This window comes from Pongo pygmaeus, chromosome 6 (genome assembly GCF_028885625.2).
Source record: "Pongo pygmaeus isolate AG05252 chromosome 6, NHGRI_mPonPyg2-v2.0_pri, whole genome shotgun sequence".
In the NCBI taxonomy this organism is placed as follows: Eukaryota; Metazoa; Chordata; class Mammalia; order Primates; family Hominidae; genus Pongo; species Pongo pygmaeus.
In genome coordinates this window covers 36,752,331-36,769,138 of record NC_072379.2, presented here as the reverse complement: position 1 = coordinate 36,769,138, position 16,808 = coordinate 36,752,331, and the positions used below count along the sequence as shown (strand labels likewise).

Genomic DNA, 16,808 nt, shown 5'->3' with positions numbered 1-16,808 from the left:
ATAGGGAGAAGTTGTAGTTAGTTTGGTGAAAAATGCTTTTCATTTAAAAGACCCAATTTTGATTTTTCTGCCTTCCACTTTGTGGTTGACAAGACTGGCCAGGTCAATATCTATGAGCCTTCGTTTCCACATCTATAGTGTGGGAAAACAGCACCTGTCTCCTAGAGTTTTGAAAATAATTAACTGTATGTAAAAGCTCTTTTAAAACCACAAACTCATCTATAATTATAATTCTCAAGTTGTATTCAGGGATATGCTGTTGACATGATTCACATTTAATTTAGTACTTCAATTAAATACCTACTTGGAGAAACTCTGTGAGCATTAATGAAAAGCAGCTCCAGGAACGAGATCAAGGGAACAATTGTCTTGTTTTTTAGAAGGCTTGACATTTTACCCTATTTTAAGATCCCCCTTCCTCTCCTTTCCCCTGACAGCCTGTATCTGTATTCAATCATTACCTGTCAACACAGTTTTATTTGGTATGAATAAATATGGCATAATTAGCTTGAAAACGATTCTCTTAATTACAGTTGTGGAGTTGCTTTATTTGCTCAGGCTTCATATCTAAAGAATATGACACAACGCACCAAGATAACTTAAAACAAAGTCTAAATTTATCAGTGGGATCCTTTTGATGCACTGCTGTCAGTGTCTTTGCTCAATTTCTTTTGACAGGTCTTCAAGGTTCAAATATATTCAGCCACATTTATTCCTTAGGACAGTCTTGGGGTACAGGGCACTCTACTTGACCATCAGTCTCCTCCAGATTACAGCTGATGCCCAAAGAGACTGGAAGGAAAGATGCTGTGGTGGTGTGAGAATCAAGTGAGAAAATACATTGGAAGACACGTATCTCTTTCCTGACACATAGTCTCAGTGCTCAAAAATATTTGGGGCCAGGCGCAGTGGCTCATGCCTGTAATCCCAGCACTTTGGGAGGCCGAAGCAGGTCGATCACCTAAGGTCAGGAGTTCAAGGCCAGCCTGGCCAACATGGGAAGCCCCATCTCTACTAAAAATACAAAAATTAGCTGGGCGTGGTGGCAGACACCTGTAATCCCAGCTACCTGAGAGGCTGAGACAGGAGAATCACTGGAACCTGGGAGGCGGAGGCTGCAGTGAGCTGAGATCATGCCATTGCATTCCAGCCTGGGCAACAAGAGAAACTCTGTCTCAAAAAAAAAAAAAAAAAAAAATATATATATATATATATATATATATATATATATATATATATTTGGTCACTTGCTCACCCATTTCATCCTTTGTCTTCCTTTTTTATGATTGTTTCCATGACTGAAGTCCAGACTCATGGATGGACCAAATTTGGTCTGTAAATGCTGTGATTTATCCGATGATGATTTACCTGTGGTGGCACCCCGAGAGTCATGAACTGGGTGTTAGGAGCCCTCCCATCTAGTCCTAACTTTTACACTATGGAGAGCCACTCACTTTTCAGGTGTCAGCTGCTTTTATCTAAGCCGTATTATTATTGTTGTTATTATTATTATTTGGAATAGGGAGTAGTCTCCAAGGCTACTGCTACCATTTCCCCATCACACTGTTAAGCAACTGCCACTTTGTCATCATCTTCCTGACCTTGCATCTGGGCAAAATGTTTTGGGTCTAGTTGAAAAACAGGTTCTGTCATTTTGGGATTTGGTGCCATATCATTTGGGTTAAATAATCTTCTCCTTTCTTGATATCTTTGGATGACTGACGGTCTTTTATTCAGCTTTCCATGTCTGTGAGCTCAGAAGTTTTTCTGGCTTTTTTCAGTGACCACTCCAGCTGTTGCAGTCTGTCCCCTTGATTTAAATGTTAATATTAATTGGTGCTTCTACCCATAGCCTGGGCCACACTCAGGCTTCAGATCACCTTACCTCCAAACACTCCCTCTCACACTCCCTCTGTTTCACATATATTCGTTCCCTGTATTTTAAACACAGCACACTGTAATATGTTAATATTGTGGTTTTCTGCAGACAGCAGTCACTGAGATCTGCTCACATATTTATGATTGTGTGGCTCTGCCTCTCCAAGCTCCTTCTGGGATACTTTTCTTTCTGCCTGAAGATTACCCTGTAGTATTTCCTTTAGTAAAGACCTGAGAGTGGTGAATTTTCTCGGTACTTGTTTATTTGAAACTGTCTATATTTTCCTTTAATTCTTAAATAATGTATTTGCTCAATACATACCTCTGTTTTGACTATTTTCTTTCAAAACTCTGAAAGTATTTTTTCACTGTCTCCTGACTCCCAGCTCTCAACGCTCAGTCTACTTTTTGCTCCTTTGTTTTTGTTCCAGTGGTTTTATTATATAATGGCATTCCAAGTTGTATATTATTATTAGTTTTTATTTTTCCTCCTGGTTTCTCTTATCTGTGGTTCAATGTCTTTGATAAGTTCTCTGCCATAATCTTTTTAAAAATTGCTCATGCACTATTTTCTCCTGTACTGCTGATATTTTAATTTCACATAGGTTAGACCAGGTGTGGGCAACCATGCCTGCTTTTGTGAATAAAGACATGTTGGAACACAGCTACAGTTGTTTATGTACCAGGCGTGGCTTTTTCCTGCTGCAACAGAAGAGTTCAGTTTGCTCCAAAAACTGGATAGTTTAATATGCCTGGAATATTACTGTTTGTCCCTTTACGGAAAAGTTTGCCAAGCCCTGGGTTAGATCTTCCCACGATATTCTTTATGTCACTGTGTATTCTCCATATTCTTAAATTTTTGTCTCTTTGTGCTCCACTCCACTGGATGTTTTCTTAATATCCGGCAGTTCATTCCCTTGATCCTCAAAGGTCTCTGCTTTTTCTTATTTATCTCCACTGCCTTCTTAATGTCAACAACTATATTTCTGGTTTTAGAACTTCCACTTGATTCTCTATAGTTTTCAGTTCTCTGCCTAAGTTCCTAATTTTGTCTTTTATCTTATTGAATATAGTGAGCAAATCTAATTGAAATTCTGTCAGATAATTTCAATCTCTAGAGCAATTATGCTTTAGTCTGCTGTTTTTATTCTTGTTTGTCTGATCTCATGTGTTTATTAATTTTTATTATTTGCTGGATATTCTTTTTGCAAATGTTTGTAGGAATGATTTGAGACTAAAGCTGCCATTATCTTATCCGGAGAGGGTTTATATGTGCAGGTACCAGACAGCATGCCATGTAATACAACCTGGAACCACCAAGCATGGCATGTAATAGAATGCAGAATCACCAAATCAAGTTGAGCGTTAGTCCTTGGTAGGGCCTGTCCACTTCCGTTTCACTCCTAGTTCCAGAACACAGTAGTTCCAGGTCCTGACCCAAAGCTCGTGGCATTCACAGGCAACTCTGTCCCAACCTCAGCTGGAAGGCCTTGTACTGCAGTTTTTGTGATATTTAATCTCTCCATCCTTGTACATAGTAATTCTTTCTCTTTGGTTCTTGTTTTATTTCTTTCCATGGTTATTTTTTTAAATAGGCCCTTTGCTATCTTGGCTAATTTTATTCTTATAATTTTAGTTGTGATCATAATTGTCAGTGGATATTTTTCTCATTTCCCTTTTTATGTACTTATTTTAAAACCTCAGAAAGTTATTTGGTTTTCTGGGTATCCAGTCTTACCAGCAGCATCACAGATGAGATTCATCACAGGTTTTCCAGTGTTTATTGAAGCAATTTCATTCTTCTCTCTGTTTTATTGTTTTACAGGCTTCAAGTTTCAAGAAAATAGTAATGACTAGAGGGAGCATCATTTTCTCCCAACTAAAATTTTCATTGAAATAATTTTAGGACATCATGATTTGGAATAATAACTCCTGTTAGATTTTGACAAAGTGTTTTTGTTTCATTTAAAAGCTTTTTCTGCTTTTGCAATATTTTACTAAGAGTATCTGCTAAATTTTATCAGTGTCTTTTTTACCCCTTCATATGATCATGCTTTTTCTCTTACATGTGTGGCTATAAAACATGTTGACACATTTCCATATATAGAACCACACTTGCATTTCTTAATATATCATTTTGTATTTTTAATGCATGATGCTGAATTCTGTGTATTGTCCTTTAAAACTTTTATCTGAATTTATAGATAACTTCGGGTTTCTTTCATGTTACCATCTTTGTTAGGCATTTGTAGCATTTTGTTTTGTTTTGTTTTTGACCTGGAGTTTTCCTTGTGGGAAAATTTTTTATTATGGATTCAAATTCAGCTTCTTTATTAGATATTGGGCTATTCAGATTTTTATATTTTTCGTCAATTTTTATAAATTGTGTTTTTTTATCATTTCTTTCTATTTTTCATTTTTGTTTATTTATTTACTTTTAATTATACTTTAAGTTCTAGGGTACATGTGAGAACACTTGGACACAGGGTGGGGAACATCACACACCGGGGCCTGTTGTGGGGTGGGGGAAAGGGGAAGGGATAGCATTAGGAGATATACCTAATGTAAATGACGAGTTAACGGATGCAGCACACCAACATGGCACATGTATACATAGGCATTTGTAGCATTTGCATTGAAGTTTACATGGCTTCATTATGTCATGGGAAGCTCTTCATTTTTGCCTATGACATGGAATACTGTAAATACTACTAGGATTAAAGGTTCTCTTACAGATGAGATAGGGCGCATTCAGGGTGGCATGGCTGTAGACAAAGGTTCTATTTTATTTAATCATCAGTTTATCTGGCTTTGGTGTGCTTTTTTAAAAGAGTAAGCTTTCAATCCATCCTTTGTACAATAAGTGATTTATTCAAATGTTTCATCCTTTCTTGGGTCCCTTGGTCCATTCTCTGTTGGCCATTATCTTGCCCTATCTTGTCCTCCATTCCTGGCCTCAGTTCTCTCAGCCTGAGAGGCCAGGTTTGCGTTTGACTTGTATTCAGTTGTCCTGAGCCTTCGGGGCTACTAGGCTCAGGAGGTGAAGCTGACTGAGCTTGAGCAGAGAGGAGGAGCGTCCTGTTCAGGTTGCCTCAGTCCCAGCTTTCCAATTCTTTTGTTCCATTTGTTTCATCAACCAGCTAAATCTTTAGAGTGCTGCTGGCCTATTAGAGACTCCACCCATCTGACAATACGGCTTATGGAACTTGAGAAATTCAAAAGAACTGCACTGAAATTATATTTGTGGTCATAGGGGAGTCTGGAATGAATGATTTAGTAGAAAGTTTAAAAAAGAGAGAGAGAGCACTAATTGTGCCTGACCCTACCCCACCTCTGCCCATGCACAAAACGTCCTGTCTCTTTTGACTGTGGCCTTAGTTATTTGGGCTGAAACTAATTAGGAGGAAGCTCAAGATATGTGTTATTAGCCCCACAAAATGTATGCTATATCGTTTCTTTGAAATAGTCTTGTTCCCATCTATCTATGCCTTGCTTGTCTCAAACCACTACAATATTATTTCAGAATATATTAGTTTTCCCTAAAAGTCTTTGGTTTGGTTAGATTTCTAGTAGAATAACTCTAAATAGGCTTTTGATAGGCAATTCATCTCCTTCAAAATATGGATTGAAATCACTTTGTATATAATAATAATTAAAATAATTCGTAATTTATGTTTGTACTACTAAACAGGTATTTTTCTGAAGTTGAATTCATAGATTTTTTAACAAAAGACACAAATATTAGGTATACTCAATCTCCAATTAATTAAAATTTTCCTTTCCTTTTTTTAAATTTGTCTTGAAAATAAATTACATTTTCGTATTATTTTATAAGCCTAAGAAAAAATGAAAACAGCATTTAGAGAAGCACCTAAGTGCCATCTGCCTGCTTAATAGTTGCTCATAAATTTTTTTTGTTTTAAAAATTATTTAAAACAAAAAAGATTGTATAAAAATGGATTTATATGTGCCATAATAGTTGAGAAAAAAACTGGTGATATAATCAATATTTGTTCTATTCTTTCATTAATTTAAAAGAAAACAAAACTAGTGGAAGTAACACTTTTTTGTTTACATGGAAGTTGTCCAGAGTTTTCAATTAAGAGTAGGAAGAGAGATTCTTGGCTATTTCTCTTTGTTCTGCTAAGCCTTCCCCACCTTACAATGTTAGCACATGGCAATAAAAAGCAAACTAGAAAAAGAAAAACATACCAGTATTTCACGTCAATAAACCATCCACTGTCTTTATTTTGTCTTCTGTTTTAGTCTCTTACCATATACATCCTATATGGAATTTAGATTGTCACTGTAAAGAGAGAGAGAGGAAGGAAGAGAGACTGGGACAGATAAGGAGACAGAGAGAGAAAAAGAGAGTCACAGGGAGAGACAGAGAGAGACAGAGAGAGACAGACAGGGAGTAACAAAGAGAGACAAAGAGAGAGACAGAGATAGTGAGTACAGAGAGGAGGCAGGGAGAGAGACACGTAGAGAGGTAAACACTACATCTCATCCCTGGTGAGCTTTTAGCTTCTGCACCTCCGGGTGTCAATTGAAGAGATCAATGTGTAACCTTCCTAAGGCCACACAAGAAGCACAGACAAAATTGTATTTAAAAGAATCTGATTCCCAACTTTTTTTCCTAAAAGGAAATTCAAGTCATTTATAAGTTTCAACTACATCTTCTATTTTTTGTGTTTTTTGTTTTTGTTGTTGTTGTTGTTGTTGTTGTTGTTTTGATCTGAATTTTCCTCTATCTTAAACTCTCTGGAGAATAAATCCACAGAAAGCCTCAAAGCTCCCTGTCAATCGCCTCAGTGTTGTCTCCATTTCGTCTCTGCCCTGGCCCCGCCTGCTTGCTACCTGGATTAACATTCCCTCTTCCTCCCTGAGCTAGTCTGGGTCCTTTGAGACAGAGAAGCCAAGACCAGATGAAATGGGCCAGAGATTTCCCAAAAGAAACAACTTTGAGGGGAAATGAGGAGGAAGGCACGGGGAGCTGTCAGACCTTCATGCAGGTTTGAGCTTGAGGAGAAGCAGGCAAGGAAGTCGACTGACCCGAACCTGCCAAGCGGAACCTAACCCAGGGAGGCGTCTTTCCAGAGCAGGGGCCAGAACAGGCGAATCCAGGGCACTGCCATGGAGAACAGACCAGGCTGAGTTAGCAAGCTGCAATATTGACTCAAAAAATAAGATTAAATATAAAAATGGCTTCGTCTGAAATAAATGTACTAAAAAAATAGGAAAAACAATTTGGAAAAAAGGTGATTTATATTCTCAAAATAAACATTAAAAATAATGATATATCCATGGCATTAGATTTAAACTAACTCAGGGAGATAGGAAAGCTCAAGAAAAAATTAAAATCATATTGGCCAATGTTCAAAAATCACAGTGTGAAACATTAGCTGCAAACATCGGATTGATGAGGACATTAGCTCAGGAATGTTCTTCCAAAGTTGTGGAAATGATAAACAATGTAAAAATAAAATGGGAAAAATTGACAGAAAAAGAGGAAATTTCACCTTCCTATAGTTGCACTTCCTCAAACAGACATCAGAACAGATCGAAGACAATGAACACAAATTTTGGCTTTAAAGTTTCTAACTGAACACAAATTTGAAATGGTCCTCCAAGTATCAGTTAAAATCAATGAACAGAGCCTAATTCATAGACATACCCTAGTGAATGTTTGAATTTCTAGAATAAAGAAAACAAGTATTCAACAAAGATGTAAAAGTCATGCTGGCTTTGGATTGTCTTCTGCTAAGAACAGAAAGCAGTAGAGAGCAATCCCCCTTAGGTGTGATGGTGGAGAAAGCATTTCTTCCTGCAGAGGGTTAGCACGACTGTGGGTGTGGGGACAGCCAAGGTAGGAGGCAACTCCCAGGACCTTCGGGCATCGCACACTTCAAGAACCCTAAGCACAGAACCAGCTGCAAACCTGTCAGGCTGGTAGAGGAAGGGGTTCCTGCAGTGGCCCCTGAAGCCACAGTACTGGGGCCAGTCCCATGGAGTGTGGGAAGGAAGAAGGGTCCAGGCTGCTGGCTGAGGAGCCACTGCCCATGTCTGGGCTGCAGGAAGGACAAAGATAGCAAATTGGTGCCAGTGCTACGGAAACACAGGGGTTCCCCCTAGGTCCTGCTGGCCATAGCATGGAGAGCCAATCACTGAGTTGAGTATTGCCAGGGAAGAAGGCTTTAACCGGGTGCTACAGCCGAGGAGAACAGGAGATAAAGTCTCAAATCTGTCTCCTTGACTAAAATTGGGGGATTCACATAGCTGGGAAGGTGGAGAACAGCAATTCGGGGTGGGGTAAGAAAGCCTTCCTGATGGATGAGGGGTGCGGCATCTCATTCTCTGGATCCTGGGATCCACTGAAGTTCAGGAAGGAACTCAGTTCTAAGACAAATATAAATTTCAAGTTTTAAGACAGTGGGTCAATTTCTATGTCTATTTAAAAACCAGTAAATATCATTTATATAGGACAGTTGAGCTGGTTTCCTCAGGAGACCAGGACCTGCCGCCTGACTGTGTCAACACCTGTGAGATTTACAGCCTAAACACAACTCAAGTTTTAATTCATTGTCTTAAATATTTTCACTCATAAACAGGGAAAAAAATAAATAAACAAACCTAGGATTCCGAAGGAGAGAAAAACAAAAGTCCAAAAATGATATAGACATCAATAGTTAATCAAAACAAATAGAAAAATAATACATTAGAAAATAGAAAAATTACAGAGGAAATTCAGAAACCTAAAAACTAATTCCTTGACCAAACCAATAAAATAATAGCTTCTAACAAGTCAAATAAAAAGATGAAAAGTATCAAATTTTTGAAATTAGGAAATAGGATATAAGAGTTGTATGGCTAAATTTAAAATTATAGAATTCCTTGTACTATTGCAACTTTTTAAATATTTGGTAAAATATCAAAATCTCAATTACATGGATATAATCTGGGTTCACTAAAAGTATCTCTAAAGGAGAAGCAGAAAGATAGAATCCTTCAAAAAGCACATAAGAAATTGAAATAACTGTTAAATAATTTAGTTCCAGAGAAGTTTTAATGTAACTTCTACAAGGCTTTTGAAAAGCAAGTAATATGTCTCTAGTTAAAATTGGCACATAAAATGAGAGGTAATTTCTCAACAGATTTCATAAAGTTAGGATAATTGTAAACCACAACCTAATTTTTAAAAAATATCTCTGAAAGGAAAACTATATAAATATATACAATTATGTTCATAAAAATTAAAAATAAAAATTTACAAGAAAATATGGGAAAATTGCACTTATTGATACAGATGTAAAATAGCAGATTAACTTCATCAAATTACATTCTGAAAAGGTAAAACTCCTTATGTAATTAGGATTTTTTCTAATAACGTTTTTCAATTACAAGAATTATCTATTTCAACTCAGTCTCCTAAACAGGGACAAAAGAGTGAAGCACAAGATATATTTTTAAGAAAATACCTCCTCTCATTTTATTCTGAAAGTTCTACCTAGTCCATTAATACAGAGGTGTTAACATGGTGATCAGGAATAGATACAAGAGTCTAGGAGCGTGTAAGCAATTGGGACTAATTTTAGATGCGGTTAAAGTATTGATTTATGAGTGCAGGTGCTTGTGGCCTGGACCACTAGCACAGGGGACGCAGCCCTGGAGCTGAGAAGCAGCAGCTGGCTGCTGCAGCATTCAGGGTAAACCTGGTAGGGCTACAGGCCCTTGGTGTGGCAGACGAGGAGAGGAATCAAGACCTCCGTGATTCTGGGGCTGTGCAGAGGAGTCTCCCCTCCCTGCAAGGGGAAGTTCGGAGAAAATCAGTTACATTTTTGACGTGATGCATTTTGAAATCGCTGTTGGACATCGGAGTGGAGAGGTCAGGAAAGCAGTGTGTGCAAGAGCCTGGAGATAGGGGAGAGGTCCAGATTGGAGGCGTCACCAGGTGCTGGGCAGTGTCTGAAGCCCCTGGGCTGGGCAAGTACAGATAAGGAAGCATCCCACACTGAATTTGGGGCACCACAGTGTGGGGTGAGGGAAGTGAGGGGACCTTGGTAAGCTGTGCTTCTACTTTACTGAAATTATCAGTGTGGCTTTGAATCACTTTTAGTAAAAGCCCTTGAATATGCAGACAATAGAGTATATTCCTATTTGGAAGCACAAAATTCACCATATTAGCCCTACCTCTATAATATTAAGCTTCCTATAGCTTCTAAATCATCATCTAATATGCTTTATGCTAATATAGATAATTAAAAATGATATGATTACTTTTGAATTTGGATTTCAAATGGATTTTTAACTATTTCATTGGTATGCTCTTTTCCATTTTAAGATGTAAAATGTTATTTCTTCATTTTTGTTTTTAATTTTACTTGTTCTCATCAAATGTCCTTATTCATTTCTTTTAGAATATGGTATCACATTATTATGTAGTGTACTCTTTTTTTTAACTTTTACTTTAGGTTCAGGGGTACATGGGCAGGTTTGTTATATAGGTAAACTAGTGTCAGAGGGGTTTGTTGTACAGATTATTTTGTTACCTATTATGTAGTTTTTTAAAAGAAGTGATGCATTGTTTAAAATTAATCTTTTGATTCAGCCTTTCTGAATTTTTATTTGTATTTATGTTCTTTGATACACAACATTTTGGTGCTCCTCTGCTTTTAATCAAAAACATTTAGCCTTTATTGCATAGAAAAATGTGTATGTTTCAATTGTTGGACCTCGTAAGACTTCTTCTACCCTAATTTCTACTTTATGGGTCCTTTTTAGTTATTTCTTTTTCTTTTTCTTTTGACTTATCTTGTTTGCCTTTACCTTCATTTTTACTTTTACCTATATTCAAGGCAAATTTTAAGTAATTTTTTCAGAAGATTTATTTTAAACCATAGCAATTCCTCTGTGATGTCTTTGCACATGAACATTAAACTACTTAAATTATAAAATCCTTTATCGACAAGGGTTTGTATATTTTAACTTCAGGGATGCTTTATACTGATCAATGATGATTTGGATATCCCCCCCAATCTCAATACTACTGAATAGATGCTAGATTTGTGGTCTAGCTCTGACATACACTTATTTATTAGTGGCTCTGTGTGTGATTCTTAGCAATTTCTCAGCAGCAATTTTGACTTCAGGATATTCTGCATCATTTGAAAGATTTGCAATTGACTTGTTTTATGTTTGCTTCCTTGGATGATGACACCATTTGCTAGTCATCAAGAATGACAGACAAAGATATTGACATCACTTTGGACTGATTTTAAATGTGGTTATATCATTGATTTATTAGTGTATGTGCTTGGATTACAATGTTTTTGTTTTCATAATAAAACTTGTAATTGTGGGGTATTAGATAACACCATGCTGTATTCTCCTTAAATGGTCTTTCAGAGTATCATTTCATTTGTGTCTATATGATAATCAGATGTCAATGGCAGATGTCAATGGTTTCCATTTATACAGGATTCAACACAACTTATGGAAGTAAAATAAGCCCTTCTAAAATTTCAGTGAATTATCAGAGAGGTTCATCCCGGGGCCCAGCTCAAATGCAAGTGTCTCCATTTGTTGAATTAGGAAGTCTATATACAACATCACACCAACCCATGGCACTTCCACTGTCTGGACTGCACTTTCCAGATATGGAACTTCTCTCCCATCCCCCAAAAATATCTATTCACAAATGTTCTAGCCTACTGCACTTAACCACCATACTAGCTGCTTGTTTCTTCCTTGCATTGTATTTATTCACAGTTCTCCAATCTACGTTTATTCGTTCACTTATTTACATTTGTGTATCGGTAGCCTGTTTCACTATGCATTGCCCTTCACAACCACTGGGTATCATGTATTTGTCCTTGTTGCTAGAGGCAGGCTCCTACTGGCTTTGATAATTGATCATGCACATCTCTGTCCAACTCAGGGACTCGTCTCAGCCTCTTCAGTGAGGTCACATTAGTAGCTCAAAATTGGCCTTGGTGGAAGTAGTCAATGGCAATTATTTTTTTCTGGGCCTTTTTAAAAATTTTCTGACAGCCAGTTAAATACTAATCAAGACACCACTAAGTTTCCTTTTTCCTTATCTTCTTAGGTTTAATCCTGCTCCTAATTCTACTTTTCCTTATTTGTTCACAGTAACTTGGTATTTATCGATTTTGTTAACTCTGTAGCTATTATTTAGATGATCACTGATTTTCCTAAATTTAGTTCTTGTTCAGATTATCAATTTAGGTATGGTATAGAGCTACAAAACTGGTTTCACTACATTTTATTCTATTAGTAATATTGATTTTTTTCTAATTCATAACATTCCATTCATCCTTTGTACCATGTCACTATGAAGGGGTTAAGACCAGTTCAGAAGGACTGGCTTCAGTATCTGAGATCACAGCAGGCCTCCCTGAAGCCTCAGGCAGCCTGCATCCCAGCACACTCCCTGGCCCACGGGTGTTTAAGAAGTGCAGCTTTTGCCGGGCGCGGTGGCTCACCCCTGTAATCCCAGCACTTTGGGAGGCCGAGGCGGGTGGATCACCTGTGGTCAGGAGTTCTAGACTAGCCTGGCCAACATGGTAAAACCCCATTTCTACTAAAAATACAAAAATTAGCCAGGCGTGGTGGCAGGCGCCTGTAATCTCAGCTACTCGGGGGGCCGAGGCAGGAGAATCACTTGAACTCGGGAGGTGGAGGTTGCAGTGAGCTGAGACCGCACCATCGCCCTCCAGCCTGGGGGACAAGAGCGAGACTTCATCTCAAAAAAAAGAAAAAAAAAAAGAAGTGTACCTCAGCAGACATATGGAGGATGGAGCTGGGGATGACCCATTGGGCTGACGCAAGTAGGGGCCACCTGGACCACACTGAGTGGTCTGTATGCTGAGTGAGGCTGTATGCTGAGTGCTGCTTTCTGAATTGGAGTTGCAAGTGAGACCAGATATACAAGGAATGTTCATCTTTTGTTTCTTCTGGGTACATTACAAATGATTATTCCCTCATTTCTGAGTCACATCACATTCACTTCATAGTCACATCACAAACAAGCTGATGTTTGTGTCATAGTCACATCACAAACAAGCTGATATTTGTGACTTTTAAAATATACTAATGGAATTTGGAGAAGGGGCATTTCCTGGTGTTGCCATTTTTCTGTGAGTTTTTCAAGATGCTACTTAGGCTTCTATTGTGAAGGTTAAACTTGACAGCATGTCATAGTAACCAGTGAATTGAGGTCTAACTATCAAAATAAGACGGTATAATTTAAACATATCATGGCAATATTAGTGCTTTCCCACATCCTTGAAATTGTTATGCCTCAAATGTGGGGAAGTAGAGGGAAGAAATGCATGAGAGGCAGAAGACGATGGTAAAACCAGGGCAGCTAAGACGTTGAAATAGGTCCAGTGAAAGAAGGAGTCCTGGGAGCTAGACACCAAGGCTGGTCAAAGGCGAGGATGAAAAGAGGAGCGGCTACAGGGTGATGACCTAGTCAGAATTCTGGGGACACACAATGGCCATCCTTGCAGACCCTTCTTGCTCCTTAAGTTTGCCCTAAGAGCTCCTCAAGGCTTTCATGTTGCTTTCGCCAGTGACCACTGAAACTGTATTGGAAGAAAAAAGAACTTATTGGAAATAAACAACAAACCTGATTAACATATTTTGAATATATTCTATTTGAATTCAAATAGTCCAAGTTGGTCTTTAACGATAACAAATAGGTGTCCCAGTATGCCGTCATTCACGCTTGCAATTCTGAAATAGGGAGACCATCTGGCATGTTAGATCCTACCGAAAAAGTTTGAGAGACAAATATATGTTTTGCAAAAGAGTCAAATAACTAATCTCAATTTTAATCTTGTGACTAGAATTGGGATCTAATTCTAGGTTTCAGTTTTCCCATCTGAGTGTTGAAGTATCAGAACAAAGATCACCAAGGCCTAATATTTTGTAGTTTGAGCATTCAAAGCCTCAATTTCCCACCTCACATTTAACACCCATACATCTCCTTTAGGAACAGAGGGAATATTAACACAGATGAAGCAGAGCTCTGAGGTCTTAACAATGAACAGCTGCATAAGTAGCAAAAAGACAAGGTGATGTACTATCCTAATAATTTTCCCAGGACAAGCGTATTTGATAAAAACTCTGAAATTCTATTATATAAATTATATTCTCACATAAATGGATCAGGGACACATGCAAAATTGTATTTAATTTCTAATGGTAGGACCATCAGGAAGACAAAAGAACTTGTTCAAAAACAGGGATTTACAACAGTCAGTATGGAAAGGAATGCATATATAAGATTGCTAAATTACATAATATGCTGTTTGACTTCTTACAGACCAATAAATCCATAACATCTCTGGGTTAGCATCCCTACTGAACTATAGAATCATAACACCTTATCAATTTCTGCAGGTTAACTTCTCATTTTATAGGGATACTTAGGATCTGCTCCTTTCTTATTTGGGAATTGTTAGTCAAATATACCGTGACAGTGAAATCATCCGAAAGCTACTTTTAGCCATGATGGAATAGGGTGCATGAGAGTAACTCCCACTACTGAGAACATCTAAGGGATAGAATGCACACACATTAAAACACAAAGCAAAACAAAAAAAAAAACTGATTTGAAAGCATGACAGAACAAAGGACTTGAAGGTCTAGTTCTCACAGGAAAGGAAGGCTCACTGAGATAAACCCCATGTTCACCTCCTTACTTTAAGATTCTTTTAAGATTTGTATTTAAGGATTTGTATCAGGCAATAGGAAACTCACAAGCCAGGAGACGGGTAAACAGGAATAAAAAAAAGGTCCTTTAGAAGACAACAAATGAGATAAAAGGAACAAAAACAGATGGGCTAAATAGAAAAGAACTACTAAGGCCATAGATTTAAGCCAAATATATTCATTAATATATTGAATAAAAATCAATTAAATATATTTTTAAGACAAAGATTTTCAAACACAGTTTCTTAAACTCCATATTCTGCTTTCAAGGGACACTTTAACCGCAGGATGGCAAAAATGTTGACTGTAAAAAGATACAAATATGGACCCTATAAATTACAACCAAAAAAATGCAGTTGGCAGAACAGACGAAGTAGATTTTAAGGCAAGAAGCATCTCTTGAGACAAGCAATAAAAGCCTCAATTTAGCCAGATGACATTACTCTGCTAATTATATATGTACCTAATAGCATAGCTTTAAAGTAAAGCAAAATTGGAAAGAACTAAGAGAGATGACAATTCCATAATTATAATTGGAAGTTTTATTTGTCATCACACATCAGACAAAGGACTTTTCCGGAGTACATGAAAATTCTGACAAATAAATAAGGATTTGACAACCAGTAGAAAATAATGACAAGATACTTCAAAAGACACATAGTAGCAGAGAATATCCAAACAATCAGTCATCAAGGAAATGCAAATTAAAGCCACCATTCGATAATATTGCACATCCGCCAGGGTCGGTAAAACATAACAATAAAAAAAAAAACAGCAATAATACCAACATCAAGCTCTGGATCAACTGGAGTTCTTATATACTGATTCTGATGTAACCACTTTGGGAAAACGTTTATTGCTTTCTGCTACACCTGAAAGTACACATGCCCTGTGACCCAACTCTTCCATTCCTGTGATAGTTGCACAGCAAGGACACTTCTAAAAATGCTTGTGGAAGAATGTTTTACTTCATAATAGGTCCTTTTAATAGCTACCACTATAGTACTCTAACTTTCTGCTATTGATAGCTACTTTAAAGTAAATATCTATCAAGAGTAGAAAGTAAATGTCTATCAAGAGTAGTAAATAAATTTTGATATATTCATAAAATGAAAAGATACAAATACGGACCCTATAAATTATAACCAAAAGAATGCAGTTGGCAGAACAGACAAAGTAGATTTTAAGGCAAGAAACATGCAACAATGAGAATGAAATAACTACAGCTACTTCGACAATGTGAATGAATCTTATGAACATAATATTGAAGAAAAGGAATCCTGCTATACAGGGGTATACACATTATGATTATCTAAGGAGTGCAGAGATAGGCAAACCTATTTTATTCTGTTAGAAATCAGCAAAGGCACATGAGGGGACATCCCAGGCCCTGGTCATGTTCTGTTTCTTGATTTGTGTTGCAGTTTCATGCTGTGTTGGCATTTTTGTGTCTGCTCTGTCAGGTGAGTGGGAAGGCCTATGTAATAATACTTGCCCAGTGAGTTAGCTTGTGCAGGCCCCAGGGATCTGCCTCTCAGTTCTGCATATTGTGTGCAAAGGAGACAGTGACATTTTTTTACTTACATTTTATTGGTTCATTTTTCAAACACTGCTCTGTGGAATGAATATAAATGTTCATCAGATCCTAATAACTGTGAGCAAAGACTTCTATGGTCAAGTGAATTTAGAACATGCTGCCCACTCTGCCCCTTTTGCTGAGGTTCTCAGTATATGTTAGCACAATTAAGGTTCTGAAAAGATCTTCAATGAAGAATCCTCACTTAAGTTGTTTAATGAAGCCTGTCCCCAATTTATTTTACAGCGGGGACACTTTTTTAAACAGAGTACCTTTTCCTATATTGGAATATAAACTTTAGGAAATATTTTTCCTTTTTTATTCCTTTGAAGAGGACATATTATTGCTGTTTCCTGAGAATGCTGAGCATAAGAATATTTTAGCCTTTAAAAATGGAGATATATTTTATATCTTGAATTTTGGTGGAGACTGGGTGGCATATGATAAATCAACTTGAAAGGACTGGAACAGGGTAATCAAGGAGTTATGCACTAGGTTCCACGAATTGAGAATAGGGCATGTTCCCAGAGGGCTGGAAGGAAGAGCATAAACTACAAGAAGGGCTCCTATTCCTGCATAGCACTCCCTGGGAGCCACTGAGAAAAACAGGATATTA

The 16,808-nt window shown here is 37.5% G+C and overlaps 1 protein-coding gene across 1 annotated transcript in view; it reads left to right on the top strand.

Annotated features, from left to right (window-relative positions):
* The window catches only part of VWC2 (von Willebrand factor C domain containing 2), a 155,373-nt gene that overhangs the window by 104,123 nt on the left and 34,442 nt on the right, over positions 1-16,808 (top strand). The gene's annotated exons all lie outside the window — the stretch shown is intronic.